Source organism: Cuculus canorus, chromosome 12 (assembly GCF_017976375.1).
Source record: "Cuculus canorus isolate bCucCan1 chromosome 12, bCucCan1.pri, whole genome shotgun sequence".
In the NCBI taxonomy this organism is placed as follows: domain Eukaryota; kingdom Metazoa; phylum Chordata; class Aves; order Cuculiformes; family Cuculidae; genus Cuculus; species Cuculus canorus.
This window is the reverse complement of record NC_071412.1, coordinates 21439994-21457450: the sequence shown is the minus strand read 5'-3', so window position 1 is coordinate 21457450 and position 17457 is coordinate 21439994. Positions and strand designations below refer to the sequence as shown.

Below are 17457 nucleotides of genomic sequence, written 5' to 3'. Positions count from 1 at the left end.
CACAGCAAGGCGAGTCACGGCCCAGAGATTTATCACTGATAATCACACACCTCAAGAGAAGCCAGAGGACCAAAAAGCAGATGAGAACTGCAGTCCCCTAGGTGCTGCAGGATGAATTAAAAAGCAAGTCAATCAAACGTAAGTGACAGAAGAAATCTGTATCAACTTCCTCCCTGGCTTCACTTCCCATGGACAGATTTTCATCCCAGGTCTTATGCTGTCTAGAGACCTGCTCCCAGCTTCTCTTAAGAAACCACCGCTTTGCTGGAAATAAGAAAAACAAAAACAAAAATGTTCCTAGCTGTTGAGAGATTTCCAGGGTGCCAATGCTGCCAGCTCTTGTTGAAGTACTCCCCATTTCTTACTCCTATGCTTCTTTATCCTTTTTTTTGCCATCTACTCTGTCCTAAGGGCAAAAGCTTAAAGAAAAATAAAATAGACACATACATACAGGTATATGTACACATGCACAGAGTCTACTCCTAATCTTGCCACTGCCACAGCCCTTTTACGTTTGGCAAAACAAAGCCTGGACACATTTTAATCATAAAACGCTGATAGGATAAATCTGCCCTGATTTGCTGTTTGTATGATAAATGGCTGCAACAGTTTCACCTACTACGGCACACGGCCAGTGGTGGCCCCACGGCGGCTCTGAGCGCCAGCCCAGCTCGCTGCCGCTCCCACCTCAGCATTTAGCCATCCCTTTCTCCTCCCTGTTCTTCCAGACTGTGGGTACTCGCTGTCACAGCAGCATTAGTGAGAACCAGCTCTTGTTCTTCTGCAGCATTGCTTGTTTTGTTTTCAAACAAAAAAAGAAGAAACACACCGCGGTTGTCAGTACATAGATTTCAACAGGTTTGTTTCTAACCCCAAGAGGTTGTCTTTCATGCCAGCATAGTGCTTTATCAGTTAATAATGTGCTCATTCACCCCTAATGAAGGGTGACAGCAAAGTTCAGCAATCAAAGGAGAAACTGCATCACTTCTCCCCTCCTCGCAACTGCCAGGCAATGGGAGATGCGGAGCTTGTTGTCAAGTCACGCAGTTCTAATAATGCTTTCAAAAGCAAACCCCTGCTCAGCACCGGCCAAGAATGCATCTTATCAAGTCAGAGTACATAAAAATGGGTATCAAAGTTATGATGTGTGAAGATAAAGCTGATAAAAAAATAGCATGGACTTTATGTTCGAGCCAGAATTTTATTTCTCAAGCCCTGTAGTACAAAAATAGTCCTAAATCTCAGTTAAAGATCATTATATGATAAACTATACCCTGAAATGTGACTTGAGAAATCTGATATATATTTTACAATATCCCTGCAGAACAACATGTTATAAGAGTTTGAGCCATCGAGTCAGCCTCTCAGCACATCGGTAAATCACACGGCGTCACGTGCTACTTGGACACACGATAAGAGTCACCGGCATAAAGCCCTGGTGGAGGTAGGCCGTTCCTCTGCCCACCCAAATTGCTCCTATACTGCATATCGTTAGTCATTTTAGGTTTCAAGTCTCAAGCAACAGGAACAACATTTTCCTTCTGCCTGTAAAACTATCCTACCTTTTAGGCTAACTCGTTGCCTTGTCTTCAACAGATACTAAATTCACATCCAAACTCACCTCCTTCCTTGAATTTCTCTAGATACCTTTAATCTAAGGCGAGAACTTTGTCACAGCTGGAGTTAGCAAGCATCAGCTATGGACAGCAAAAAGAAAGAACTCCCCAAAGCTTACGTGCAGACGTTCTGGCACCTAAACACAGACTCAGCTATTTCTATACCATCCTTGCAATCTCACTGTATCTCCCAGACGTAACCAAAACAGCTATCATTTTTTAATCTCTTTAAATTTATGATTCCTTGTCTCTCTAGTGTTTTCATTTGTGTCAATGTTACTAAATTGCCCAATAATTCTACTTCAAAGATAGGCTGAATAACCAAACCCACAGAGGTTATGAATCGCGTAATCCCAGAACCATAGAAATTCTAATGGTAGGGCCTCTGGGGACTTTTGCCCCGCAGCAGGATCAGAGCTACCCGAGAGCTGCCTGTTAGAGCTGCCCCTAAAAGCCCAAGTGATTGAATTTTACTTCAATATGTCCCAAAGAAAGAGTAGTATATTATCCCTAACTGAGCATCAGCCCAAACTAAGCAGAATTTATCTTACTGCAACTCAAGCCCTTTATTTCCTTTCCTATCAAAAGTTGCAAACACACTATTCTTTCTACTTTGCAGTATTCTAGGTACCTGAAGGCATTATTTAAGGAGGGAATTTTTATTCTTAGTCAGAGAATTTAGCTTTTTAAGAAAGTACAGTAACTATTGGAAGACAAAGGAAGTATACTTTGATCTTCTGGGAGTTCCAAAATATTAAGTTTAACTATTTCCTAGCGTATTTGAAACAGCTGTTTTGACATTAAGGATTAAGTAGTAACCAAGTAGGAGTGACATAACTGATCTTGATCACAGCAGAACTTCAGAAGCGACTCGCTGACCCTTTTCCTTCTATGCAACCAAGAAATTAATAACTTCCAATATGTTTTTATTTTGAGTTACTCATTGTGTTAAGGTTTGTATTGAAATTGTCAAAATATATCACCAGCCCTGATAACTTCAAAATTGAAAGGAAGTCTCAATATGACTATTTTAACACCTTAGGAAAAAACAATTAGTAACCTTCTACTCACTGAGCTTCTTCAGAATGTGCACGGGCACCTGCAGGCTTTCAGAAAGCTGCTCTGAGGGCAGTCCCTCCCTCTCAGCGGCTGCTTCACTGGTTTCCTGCTCAGCAACCAGACTATGAAATCGCTCTGCATCAGCAGTTGTCCTGCTTTACTCCTTTGACTCCAGGTTATTTTCTGATTCGTGGCGTTTTCTGATCAGCCTCTTTATCCTTGTTTACACTAGAGAAATCCCCTCTTGCTGGTTCAGAGGAGGATGCAACTGCAAGAGAAGTGCAGAACGTGCCAGATCAATGCTCTTTCTCAAAATGGTTCTGAACAGACTTTGTCCTTGTGAATGCTGGCAGCAAACCCACATTCATCTGTGATTCTGCTGCAATACAGCTGACATTTAATATCAGCAAGAGATAATTTTCCTAGTATGGACATGTATTTTTCCTTGCCAGATATTAAACTTGTGTCATTCATAAGTACTAGGCAAAGTCACTTTGCCATAGAACCCTTGAGAGTAATTTCAACTGGAATTCACTTTGCCTCTCACTGTTGAAAGCTTTGTAAAGGAGTAAATTAAAATGAAGGCCAGATTTCCCAATAGTCTAAATATGTGTATTTCTATTGATGGTGCAGATAAGGCCAATACAACAGCGTGAAGCACATTTTAAATCCACATTTTTCCTTTCCTTTCATTACTGTAATACGCTCTGGTCATCTTCGTGCTCACATCACATGAAAACCCCTTTGAATTAACATTTAAAGCCCCATGAGCATCCAAAACTTCTGAAAATGCATACTCGGGCACAAGAGCCAATTCCCATTTATAAGCAAAGGCTGCTCTAAATTGCTTAAAGTTTCAAAATCCAGCTCGTGGGAGTTTCTACTTGCTCTGCCCCTCTCATTTAGAGGGCAGGAATTGTCGATGAGAAACAATGCGAGGCAAAGGTCATTTTCACACTGAACACTGGCATGAGTTCTGACTATTGCCCTGGGTGCGATCGCAATGAGTACTAAACAATGACAATGAAATAACCAGCCATGCCTCCTAAACCAAATTCAGCTGGTTATTATGTGCACCCCACACCCGAGGTAACAGCAAGCCAGGGCCCAACAGCCAGCAGTCATCTGGCAGAAGCAGCAGTCAAAATCACTTCAAATAATAGTCATACACGTTCAAGTGCACCTTTCTGGTTTCAGGGAGCCAAATCTGAAAGCCAGCAGCAGTATATTCCTTTCAGTATTTTTTCCATGCCTTACTTATTTACAGTTCATGTTCAGCTGTCCTGAGTGCGAATCAGAAGTACAGGAAAGCGTTCCAATTCCACTCCTGTTCTCTGTCCTTCTCTATAATAGCCATACATCTGTCTTGCCTTCCAACGTGTCATTCACCTGCACATCTGTGACCGAGCAGAGGTCCACATACAGATCCTTTACAAATTTTCTAAGACCAACTCTGCACTCAAGCAATCAGCAAATGTTTTAGGAAGAGCTCTTCTGGCTCCCTGGAGAAATTAGCAAAAACCCTGTGAAAGCTGCATACGTTTCAAGCACAAACAGGAATATTAATTAGATTAAAAGCCTTGCTTAAGAACAGTTCGGTGGTAAGAGACACAAAAAAGAAATAATTCCCACTGACAAGGCCCTACAGCATCTTCAGCCAAAGTCCAAAGGAACCTCAGATCTTCACAGAAAGACTGAAACTGTAAATTGCAATGCATTACATGGAGAAAGATCTCTTCCCCATAGTTTGAAGAAAACATGTCTAACAAACAAGTAGCTGACCAAACAAAGAAGCATTCAGTACCAAGTGCTGGATCTCAAGATTTTTAATTGATCCTTATACAGTTTTGATTCCAACAGTCCCAGGAGCTGGCTCTGGGCATCCACCGATTCACCTGTTGAGTTTATCCAGAAGGTGTAACAGGGTCATTATTTTTAGTACCCTAATTCACAACCAAGTTCTCCCTACCATGAAGAACTGCAGGTTTGTACCAGAGTCTGTTTGTTTGAGGGGAGAGGGACCGTGTGTTATTATTTTCACTTTTAGGTCAGCTGCTGGATCAAAGATACAAAACAATTTATGGAGACTTAATATCTTGCAGGAGCAGATGTCCAGAATGCATGAGAGCATCTCTGTTCTGTCAGCCTTTAGAAGGTATACCGACTTCCATCCTTGTCCAAAGTTTCATTCTGCTAGTAAGAGGTCAAACACAATTTTTCCTCAAGTATGTAAGCAGGAAGAGGATTCTTTTATCTCACTTAGCTGATGTAATTGCCAGGGAAAGAGTCCAGTCGCAGAGACAGACTTCCCAAGAGAGAGACAACTGCTCACTAACAACTGGACTGCAATCATCAGACTTTCTCTTCAGACATTACTGACCAGTAAGGAATCAGAAAACAGCTAAACAGCTGTACTTCTTACCTCAATTTAAGTTTTTGCTAAAAATTAGAAGCAGCAGTACTGTAACAGCAGCTTCTCAGAGCCCTGAGAAAGATCAAGACCCAAAATGTCAGTCCACTACAAATGACAAACGAAAACTACATCCCTAAAAGTTGAGAGTAAGCAAAAGTGAGACAAAAGCACAGACAGGATATTCTTACCTTCAGGTTAGGGCAACATGGCACAGAGACCGAACCGCCAGCCTAGCTCTCTGGGAAGTGAACTCGAGTGCTCTAAATTAGCACCATAGCTAAGCAACATTTTTCTTGTATAGTTTTCACCAAGCTAAGCAGCAGAAGGCATTCTGTGATTTTCTTTTTTCTTTATTCCAGGACAGCCTACTACAACCCCGGGCACATTAAAGCAGCAGAGCAAAGCACCTGCATCCCTTGCTGCAGTCTCGCCTAACCCTCGCTGAAACTGCAGCCCTAACACTGCAGCATTTACGTAGTGCTTCACATACCGTACTCTGAAAAATAACCGGAGAAATTAATAATCCTACTAACTGGCTCCAAATCCATCCTAGCATGTGCCTTCGAGGCCCTTCTTTAGACATCCACATGTGAATGGGTCCAGATTCAGCCGTACTGGAAAAAAGACAAACATACGTGCAGTGCAAGATGCTGCGCCCTCCCTTATCACCTCCAAGGAGGGCAGATGCTGGATGCTACCCTGCCATCCTCTTCCCAAAAAGGACAGATGTAAGGATTGTGGAGGTCAAAGCTGCTAAAAAGATGCGCCGAAATAAAGTGACCTGTCTCCGTACCGGGCACCTGCAGCTGCATTACCCTGGTAAAAGGGGCCATGGGAAGGTAGAAAGGCTGTAGTTGTCTTAGTCAAGAAATACACTGCTCCAGAGTATGTTGGTTACAACATCCATGGGTCGGATGAAACGAGTGTCTTCTGAATGAACATTGCCAGCCTTCTCCCTTATTCCTCTCTCAATTTAATCAAATCTCACCCAACCTCTTTGCTAAGGTCTGGGTATTAAGCAGCTGATTTCAAATTACTAGTGTGACAAAAAGCCTTCTTATGAATTATACGGGGGTTAGAAACCAAACCTACCCTTAAGTCATGACTTTCAACTTTTACAACTTGGAAAAGGTGTTTTTCCCCACTTGTAGTTTTTATAGCAGAGGATTTGCAGAAACGTTCACACCGCAGTTCCTTAGATTTCCTGGCACCGTAGGAGAAGAAAAGACAGTTGATGCTGCCTCAGGCAAGCCACAAATACTTAAGAATACAGCTTCCGGAATGCCTCATACTAATACCTGCAACATTCAAGAATGTTAATTCGTTTGTAGCAGCTTACTTTTGGCCTTAGAGTCTCCACATGTTCCCTTCCAGTCATTCTTTTAAAACTACTAGCAGACTATCAAAAGTATAACAGATATTTAAAGTACAAATTTGACTACTGGATTTAGCTCTTAATCTAAGATACTTGAAATACAAGAAAATAATTCTTTACCTTCTTGTGTATCTCTTTCAGGGGAATGCCAGAGTTAAACACTTGGTTTTGTCTCTCTCCGTTTCCTCTCTAATGCTTGTCTAATCTCTGTCCTGTCTCAAGCAACAAGAGTACTAGTTGAAAAAGGACTCGGTTTTACGAACAACTGTCACCACACTTGAGAATAACAATAATAATCTTCTACGCAGTGCCAAGAAAAATGCTCTGTAAATCTCTAGCAGTTACCTGAACTATTGCTTGGCTCTCAGCAGAACAATGTTTTGTTGAAAAAGGGAAAAGTTACCACTATATTTTTAATCACACGCTGGTCTCCCACATAATTTATTTTCCATTTCCTTGGTTCGTACTGAGATCAGTGCTCAGAGTCATATTTCATCCCCAAGTCTAACGTTTGGAGCATGCAAGCCTTTCCAAGGAAGAGTTCCAAAAGCTTTCTGATGTTTTGGTCCTACGTGTTCAGGGGCTGCTTTCAGCCCTGCTCCCAGGGCTCTTGGACAGCTTCCTCCTGAACAGAATCAAGATTTTCAGAGAACCTGCCATAGCCGAGGCAGCAGGCAGTGAAATCACACAGACGTGCGTCCTGCTGAACAGAACGTTCCAAGCATGCAAAAAAAGAAAGCTGGGATCTAGCGTGTTTTTTACTCAAGTTTCTTACTCCCCTCAAACCTGTAAAAAAACTCGAGTTTTATAAGATAGCAGAACTTATGGAAAGACATGGAAAAGACATTACTACTATAGCATTAAGCACATCACAGTGGCTTTGCACATGTACTCATGCTGTTACAGAGAAAAGCTAAAAGAATATTTGAAGACTTGAGGAAAACACTTAAATTTTTTAGACTCAAATTCCAGCAGACAAAAATTACTTCTTTTCAAAATCTATGCAACAACCTCAGAATTTCAGACTGGTTTTGGGTTTGTTTTTTTTTTTTTTGGTGGGGGGATGGTGGGGGCGGTTTTCTTCTTTGATTTATTTTTCCTCTTTTTGATTTTTTTTCTTTTCACTTCCAATATCCAAGTCCTACAGTCTTCACAAAGATAAACTGAAGTTTCCTACTTTTGGGACAGGGCCCTTATGAAGATCACAGGTTCTCACATACACATGTAGATACAGCTTTTAAAGTTACCGTGCTGTTACTTTACCTTTTCCTGATCTCCAGGAACCGGCACAAATCACTCATTTACTGGTTGTCCAAATGGACGCTAAATCAATCTCATTCGTTTTTCAAAGCCACCTGGAAAGTTATATATACTTATTTAACTTCTCTTGAAACTTTGTTTGGACATTTTTAGGTAGAAGCTTTGGAATGAATTGGAAACAGCTGAAAGTCAAACGTGAGCTGCAGGAGAGCCGGCTAAGCAACTCATCCTCCAGAGAAGAGGTGCAAGGTTCTGCCTTTTTCATTCAGTTGCCGGGCTCAGACAAGCGTCAACTGACAGCTGCGGGTTTAGGCACACAGCCTCACCTTTTGTCTGCTAAGTGCTCGTCCTCGTTAGTCATTTCACAGAAGGTATAGTTTCAAATCTGGCGACGGATTTAAAAAAATAAATAAATCACATTGAACTAAAAAGAGGTGGTAAACAGAAGCATTTCTAGTCCACCCAAAGAAAAAACTGTAGAGTGGTGGAAGTCTACACATGAAAGCCCTCATACTTGTCAGCAAGAAAAATACAATGGCTTCAAAGTGGCATATTACAGTTGTTTCTATTGTGTGGTCTCATGTCCCATGGCAAAACTAGTTTCCCTCTCTCTCTTTCACCAGATGCTCTGGCTTTCTGCGTTTGTTCCAGTGTCCTAGAAGGCCTTTCGTATTGCAATTGCTTGGGCCCTGGTTCTAAACAAAAAACATCTTTTCTCAAGCACTGTCAGTAAATTTAATGAAATGAACTGCACTCCAACACCACCAAAGAAGAGAATGTTCTCATTCTCGTCGTTTCAGATTTGAGAAGTGGAAGAAACCATCCCCTCCACCCGGAAGGAACAGAAAATGTAACCGTCATCTCACTGAGGGAGAATATTAGATTGCTACTGCTACCACTAGCAGGGTCCCAATTCAACAATGTAAGCACCAATGCTCACCTGCAAGCACTTTACTGCGATGTTTAAGAACATGCTTGAGAGACTTTCACATAAATGCTGTTTTGAAATATGACCCAAGTACAGACAGATGCACAAAGTTGGTATTTATGGCAACACTTCACCTAGAACATGTTTTTGTGAAAGACAATAGTATCAAAAAATAGGGTAAGGTTTATTATTTAAAGTTGAGTTCTACAGTAATTTCAGAAATGTATTCAAGAACAGCTATACAAACATCTGAAAAAAAACCTGCTGAGTAGAGTATATTTTGCATCAGAACTCTCTTTTTCACACTATCCTTATAGCTGTTAGGGACAGGGAAAACATCTAGGGTGAAATGTAAAGTATTGTCTAAGAATATTTATAACATTTTATGGTACAGAAGTTAAACAAAATAGAAATAGTTCTATCAACTGGATTTATCCTTACAAAAAATATATATGATATTTAATGAAACAGTGGAAGGGTTATTATTCTTAACTGTAAATAATCCATGGAAGAAAACTAAGCTCCTGCAGGCCTGCATTTAGTGAACTGTGTGGGTTATATTTCCACTTAGCAATGAAAAAAGTACACCAGAATGTTTATAGTAGATCTGTATAAAACCCCAGGCACACCCACCTCTGTCCAGTGCACAAAATCACAAGATAAATTTCCAGTGCTTCCACCTCATAAAATGTTAGCGATGTCTGTTGAACCATTAAGCATCCTATCAAGATCTTTGGTATGAGATAAACTGCTCGGTATTACAACTTAGTACTTTATAAGATCGATTCGAGTTGCTCTAGAACATATGTCACTATGAAACACACAACTGCACTTTCTGTCCTTGATAACGACTTCATAGCATTATTTAAGATACAACGTGTACAAAAGCATGTGTGCAAACATGAGCATAAATGTGCCCATGCACGAACACGCAATCCGAGTGTGAATCTATCAACTCAGCTTCTGAGAAAAGGATGACTTCTTTAAAATGTAGAGGCTTTAGGGGCGAAGAAATAGATCTACCATTATGAAATATGATCTTTCAAAAATTTGGGGCGTATGGCCTGTTTTGTGGTTCCCACAACACAGCAGTTCTTATTCTTACATAGACAAGTCTGAATGTGGGACTGATCCAAAGGCAGCTTCAGCCTGACTGCCTTCATCAAGCGTATCAAGCTGCTGCCAGCACGCAGGTAGTCCCCTCGTTACTGACACAATCAAAGCATAGCAGTTGGTGCGGTAGATAAGACAGCCTAAGGTCGCTCTTTCAGATTTTTTAGTTTTCTAGACTTCTGATAAATGTTATAGACTGAGAAAGCTGGGTGGAGTGGGACAAAACTGCATGCACAAAATGAAACACTCAATAAAATAGAGAATGAGATTCAGGGAAATCGGTTTATGAACTTTGACGTATTTGCTTCTAGAAAAATAAAACACAAAAAAAGCACACTAATAAGAGGAGGTAAGTAATTTGCACAGCTATTGAAATTAGCCATAGGCTGTTCTATGGGTAGGAACAGCTTTAGCATAGTAAGTAGCGTAAACAGCGTAGAACTTAAAAATAATAAATAATATTTCAAGTCATCATATAGCTTCATGTAATCCTGCAGAACATAAAATAAGCAGTTCTGGGGGAAATGTAGAATTATGTAGTCACTGGACTTAATTTGCAAGCATCTTTAGAGTAGTTAGGATTCCTAACACCAGCAAAACACTACGGATAAGTGCTGAAGACACATTTTTTTGTTTTGCTTTTTAATGCTTCTAACAGAATGATGATTTTGTGCTCCCAGTAGAAAAACACTAATTCTCTATTGTGTTGGCCAAGTTCTAAGAAAGTATCTAACACCCATCCTACAGTTCAAATCCCTTACCGACCTTCAAAGTCCAGGAAGAAGCATCTCATTTCAGTCTTGGGAGCGTTTTAATGCTTTGCTGTTTAAGGATAGTGAGAGTAGGAATGTAGATAAAGGGTGACAGGATTTCTACCTGCAGGATCAACTACACCTCAAAGCAGCCACAAGTCTATCAGCCCTGCTCCTTGGTTCTCATCCTGCCAAAGCTTATTGTTGGACCTCTTTTTAACTAATTGCCAAATGGCACCAGTTAGAACCATAAAAATGGCACATCTCCCACCAGACACCAGGCAGCTCTGTGGCCTCCTGTCTTTTTTCTAACTTAACGAGTGAAATACTTCACATACATGACCAGACACCACTACCGAATATTTGAGCTCACAGCCAATAGAGGTAAAGGCAGCAGTTCACACCTCCCACCCTTGTTACAAGCTCTGTGCAAACTTCTGTCTACACCACCCACATCCAACTTCACGTTTTGGAGGTTTTCTATGCTACTACACCAGCTAAGGCCTTGCTTTCTCTAAAGAAAGAATATCAAAGCTGAGTCTGAGGGGAACATCGTGGAAGTCTCAAAGATTTATTTATGTGGGAATCTCCCGGCCCTTTTCAATTCCAGATATAGATCAAGTAAATGAGACACAGACAGAAAGTTCTCTGCAGTACTGTCTGTGCTTAAGTTCTCGTGAAAGCAAGAAGTATTTTTAGTACTTGTGCCTCCACTAATAATAAAAGCAGGAGCACCAGCAGTGTTGTATTTTTATCCTGAAGTGTCCAAGGAGGCCTGGATGTTGCTGCAAATTCAGCCAAATTTCAGCAATGCAAAAACCAGCTGCATTCTCCAGCAGTACAGTCGTAAGGACAAAGTTCTGTAGAATCAGAGACAGCTGCACCACGCTTTAAGTAACCACAGATAATCCTAATTCTTTTCCCTGTTGCACACAAGTATATTGGAGGAATGAGGAGTAAGGTTGTTATGTGTTGGATATTGATTGCATCTCCAGAAAAGAAGATCTAACAGAGCACAAAGCTAATGAAGTAGCATCTAACTACTTAGCCATGGAAACTTCCAAAAGTCTTGAGACAAAACAACTGGAGCTTATTGCAAGGACAACGCCACTTCAGCATGAAAACGTACAACTCTTGCTAGCTTGGTTAAACAAGACTGAAGATTTTTGTCTTTGTATCAAGAATATTGGCCAGACCACACTGAAATATAATATGAGTAGATGTTGATGGGAACATAAAGGAATCAATCACGAAAAGGGCTAAGTTGAAGATGAAAATTAAAAGAAAAAAAAAAAAAGGCCAGAAAAATGTTTGAACCTGTTTGATCTACAGCCTGAAGCTCAGGTCCTGCCAGAGAAAATACCTTTTTTTTTTTTTTAAAAAAAAAAATATCTGGGAGAGGCATAACAGAGAAACAGCAGCATTTTCTGTGAAGTAAATGGTCTGTCCGAGAGATGTTTTAGGCCCGTTTGGGGATCTTGTGCATATTTGTCCCCGATTTTGCAAGCCACTAAATCATTCAGGAGTCCTCTCATATTGGAGACCTTTGATTTGCACAGGTTCTGCAGAGATGTCTTGCATAAGGTCAGCAACATAATAATCTTAATTATCCCTTAAATCCAACGTATGAGGAAGACACTGAGCACTGGACTGCTGGCAGGTTAGCAAACGTGTCCTTAGACATGAATACGAACCATCTGAAACTATTAACTTCTCCCCGCAACAGGGAAAAGGTGTCTGGGCTCAACCCTTCCCCGCTATGTGTCTGGAAAGGGAACAGCAGAGTAAAATTTACACATGCATGACATTTGCCCCACAACATTTTCTGCTCGTATCTGAACATCACAAAGCAGCGATGTCTGTGCCAGCTGCCGTCACCCACCGCTTCTCATCCACCTGCAGTGCTCTCAAACCAGAACTGGGTGACTTTATCCTAAATGCCACCTTTTATCTCCACAGAAATGATCTGCCACCTTCCTGGGTGACTTTATCCAAAATGCCACCTTTTATCTCCGCAGAAATGATCTGCCACCTTCCCGGCAAAGGTGGAAGATGGGAACAAGCCCTGCCCCAAGAGAACAATTCAACTAGCTTGAATTTCTCTTGAGTTTATTTGCTCTAACACAGATCTATAAAAATGCTTTTCAATAATTTTATTAACCCTTTAATAGCAGTGAGCAAATAACTCCTCCCTCCAGGAAAACACGATGACAACTGATGCCACAGACTTGCATGGAAGTTTGCACAGCTACTGGTTTTCCTGCGACACAGCACTGCCGGGGAGCGTCTCTAGCGGAGTGCCAGGGAAGAGACATCATACAGTAAGGATTAGGAACACTGATTGTAAAGCATCTGTAAACATCCTGCCCTTTCTAAATTGAGACAGATATTCCTACGAAACAGCTGTCCTTTGCATTTTATAAAGCTATCAGTAGGAGTTCCTAGAGTACATAAAGTAGTAGAAAATAGTCAGCTAAATCCCTGACCTGACAGATGACAGAGGCATCCTGATTTAACACGCAGTCTGCAGAAAGCCGCCTTCTGGAATGAGCTGGGAGAGCAACCAAAGAGAACAGTTAAAGAATGTTACGAGAAAGAGATTAATGTTCGTTGAGGTTGGGGTGCACATATTTCTCACTGAAAATTACAGAGACCTGCCAAGCCTAAAATCAAAAGTTGCAGTCCTGCTGCCAGCTCCCTCTTCCTGGTGTCTTGCCCTCTATTCCACTGAACCGCAGTGCCACAGGCCTTCCTCGGCTCCACGGGGCTCTGCACCAGAGGCAGCTGGTTCCTCCTGTTCTAGAAGGAGCCCTTCTAGAACAACAATACCAAAACGCATTCCTCACTTATCTCATAGTCCGCAGTCCTCCACTTTTGCCACCCATCCAGTCTCCCTCCCCTTCTCAACAGCCTCAGAGAGGTGAAAATAGGAAGACCCGATTATGAGCTGATTTGCTCCTGATCCCCATTCCAGTCACAAAATTACCAGTTCCTTCACCTATATCTTATCAGAAGGGAGCCTGAACTTATAGATACAGCTGCAAGAACCTATGGCCTTTCCAAGCTCCTCCTAGGAATGGAGTCATAATTTGCTACCAATGCAGGGATCATTTCTCAGATCTGAAAGTACACACGAATTTTCCAAGAATCTCAGTAATTAAAAAAAAAATAATTAAACAACAAAACCCTTTATTGGCCCACAGTGAACCAGCTGCACGTGACAGCTTGGCTTCACTGTGTACAAGGAATTGGTGCTCTTCATTTCCAGGAGATCACTCTGGAGTTTAGCCTGGCCAAAATCCTGATCCCAGTATCGTAATTCCTGCCAAGAGTATTTTTTATCTTCAAGATCTAATTCTCTCTGATATGAAGTCTGATGTCATCACAGAATTCTAGAACGAAGGAAGGCCAAACAGCACCTGACATTATGCTACAGTCCAGAATTAAATCAAGATAAACAGTTATACTCACCAAGTTAATCACTAGAAATTCTGTAAATCCTTCTGAAAAAAAATATACTTTATGAAAGGAGTATTCTTGAGCACATCACAAAACCGTCTTTTGAATGGTTACGAAAATAAGTCTTTTAAAGCTCTGCCTAAAATAGGTGGAAAAAATCAGCCAAAATTTTGAAATAACCTTTAATTGAGTTGCTAATGACTGTTTCCAGGAACCTACTTCACTTTTCACAAGGTTCTTAGCTGTATCGTAAATTGCCACAAAAAAATTAAAATACTGCACGACAAAAGCCAAGAACTTGGTAATCCTGGTCTAGATTTGCAAGTGTTCTGGATAAGGAATCACTGAAATGATTGCATTCTGAAACAAATGGGGGCTGGAAAGTAAAAACCCAAGCGGGTATAAAAGAACCCACAGCAAAAGACTTCTTTAAATCAGCAGATATTTCAAAGAGATGTCAAATATTTAGCACATAAGCTTACACAAAAATACCTACTTTCAGTGCATTTTATTTATCACAAATTCCACTCATTCTACAGGTGCAGTGAGCAATAAAGAAAACAGTGGTATGGTTCCTCCTTAGAACACAAGGCAGACTAAAAAAAACATTTAAAAATCCAGGCAACACTTGACCTGTGACTGTTACAGTTGAAAGTGCAAGTTAATGAAGTCTGTGTTAGTGGCAGCCAAGTCACGGATTCTCTCATCTGCTGATTCAATTGAAATGAGAGCAATAAAAAAAAAAAATTAAAGCACCAGGAAAAAAAAAAGTCCTCCTGAATCTAGCAGTACGTGTGCTGAACTATTTTGCTCCACACTGACAGGTGCCCCCAGCACTCCTTCTCTTGGCCCTTCCGCAGCACACAGCTTTGCCACTTCAGCTCTACACCAATAACTAATACCAACCCAGCGACAGCCCCTCTGTAACTGTCCCCCACTGCAGAGATGGGGAAAAGGAAAAGGTCGCCCGCGCCTGTCTTATGTTGGACCGAGTACTCAAGCTACGAGCAGTGCTGATAATATTTTCCTTAAATAACAACAGAATACACTGGAGCTTGGAAACACAGGGTGGGGAAAGCGGGAGCCTCCAAAGGGGAACAGGGGAGGAGAAATACAGAAGGGCTTAGCTTCCCGTAACACTTCTCACACCTCTAAAAATACAGGAGGCTGCCTCCCTCTGTGAAGCTGCCCAACACTTCACATACACTACAGATGAGATACACAGCACCTGGCTGCCTTCACGCCTTTGTCAGCTCATTACCAGATATCTAATGCAACCAAGTGGGTTTATTTCACTTCTGCTGCTGTTGGTGTGGCCCATCAGGGGATGATTCTTTCCAAGGAACTGCTTTTTATCCTATGGTCTCCTTTGAATACCATTTTAGATGAGTTTGACAAGCATATTTTCTAAGAAGGTGTCTCCAGAATAAAAAAAATTGAGACCCAGTCAGCAGTGAGGCCGCACAGATGTCTTAAACTAAACATTCTTTAATATGAGAATCTCTACGATTGACACTCATCTGTTATGCTCAATGACCTCCAATACAAACATAGATCACATAGCAAGACACACATTATTGAAATGCTGGTTCATCCCCACAACATGACAAAGCTTATTCAAGTGAGGCGTTAATGGAAGATGTGAAAATAAATAACTAATCTTAGATGGGCAACATATGTTGATCGAATCTTGAAATTGCCCCGAGCACACCAAGGTCTATTAAAATACTCTCCTGACACAGCCTGTAGTTAATCCATGAGAGCCAGCCTAGAGCTAGCATCAGCAAACAAGGGCAAAAGTTCAGTACTAACAAAGAAGAAAAAGTAAATAATCAATACAACTTTCTCAGACCACCCGTGGTTCCTTTTCTTTGTTTCCTTCTCCAAGCAGCAGCGAGATCAAGATTCATCCAATTTAAAAAATCATAACAACAAAGCTAAAGGGTCCTTAGCATCTCTGAAATAACTTTTAACCAATGTAACTCACTCTTTCTTTAAAGATGCGGACTTCATTTTTCTTGTAAACAGAACTGAAAATACTGCAAATGGTGCTCTGCAGAATATATGAAGAATCTATTAAAAAATTTGAATACCCATACGATCTGCAAATTGTTTACTTTCTTTGTAGTTGCCCAGCACATAATTATCACTGTAGATGAGACAGCAGCAGCCTTGCAACCAGTCAACTCACCACTAGAGAGATGGCTAACTGAACTGAGATAAAATTATGTCAAAACATCAAACGTAACACATGTATTTCTAGCTTGTCACTAACTATATTTAACTTATTTTGCAACACTGTTCTCACATGCACATATTATTGTAACGACCCAAGTGAAGCAGTAGTTATCTGCTATCTAACAATAGCTACCCTAGTTCACAGCGTCCCACCCTATCCATACGACCACGTAACTCTCCTCCTTTGGCAAGACATCTAAACAGCAAAGGAGAGAACCTGCGTGCCAGACCTTCAAATGTGACAAAACCACCTACTGATCTAGCACGACTTAGGGTACGCACCTCTCATTTTGGAAATCGAGGTCACTCAAATTTTACCCCAAATCCAAGTAGAGCACACGCTTGCTCATCATAAAGCAGACTATTTCCATGGGTTCTGACTGGAATGGAAGAAAACATGGGTTTTAACTGCACGAGAGAGAAGCAGACAAGAGCAGGGAAGGACAGAACTTGCCTGTATAAACTCAAACTTTTGCAGACATCAGCATCTAGGCGAGTGCCTAGAGTACCCTAACAGGGGAATAAAAAGAAAAAGCAATGCCACTGCACTGAAAAGATAAATGAGATATTTCACACTGTAGAAGTGTCTTTTTCTTCCTCTAGCCAACAAGCATCTAGATGACTAGCTGAGGCATAGGCGTTAGGGTATTTCTCACCTTGCACATAATCCACATGCAAAACTCCAGTCACTCAAATCACTGGGAATCTTGCAACAACTCAATAGCATCACACTTTTAGCTGGTATAGGTTACTTAGTTTAGGTTTTGCTTTTTTTGATCACGCATCCTAATAAAGCTCATAAATCAACGCAAATCCCTTTTAGAATCTTCAGCAGCACGGTGACTTGCATTTACATCTTGCATCATTACATCTGCAGAGGAGACGTACGATAGCACTGGAATAATGCAACGCAGATAAAGCTTTGCAAAGAATCACATGGATCACAAGGACTGTTAATAATCTAGAAAGTCAATCTACACACAAAAATGAATAAAGTAGAGTTTAGACTAGTTCTAAGGTATCTTTAATGCAAGGTATAGTCTACAGTAAGTTATGCTGGGGATGGTGGGAGGGGGTAGAGATCTTTATCACTCACTTTTTAATTAGGAAAAACCAAACAAACCCAAAACAAAACAAAACCCCAACATCTACAGTTTCATGAAACAAGTTCTCCATTTCTATTTTTAGTTACACTTTTGTTTCCCATGCTTGTGATTTCAGATGTTTACAAATGGCTAGAAATA

General features: G+C 40.9%; 1 protein-coding gene across 2 annotated transcripts in view; it reads right to left on the bottom strand.

Moving 5' to 3' along the window:
* THSD4 (thrombospondin type 1 domain containing 4) overlaps positions 1-17457 on the bottom strand; it is a 262813-nt gene that overhangs the window by 240665 nt on the left and 4691 nt on the right. Inside the window, exon 1 of one of the 2 annotated variants that reach the window (XM_054077701.1) lies at positions 2688-2893. The exons of the other annotated variant lie outside the window; for it this stretch is intronic. The gene's annotated coding sequence lies outside the window, so the exon portion shown is untranslated. Of the gene's footprint in view, positions 1-2687; positions 2894-17457 lie in introns of those variants that run through there. 2 annotated transcript variants of the gene reach the window in all.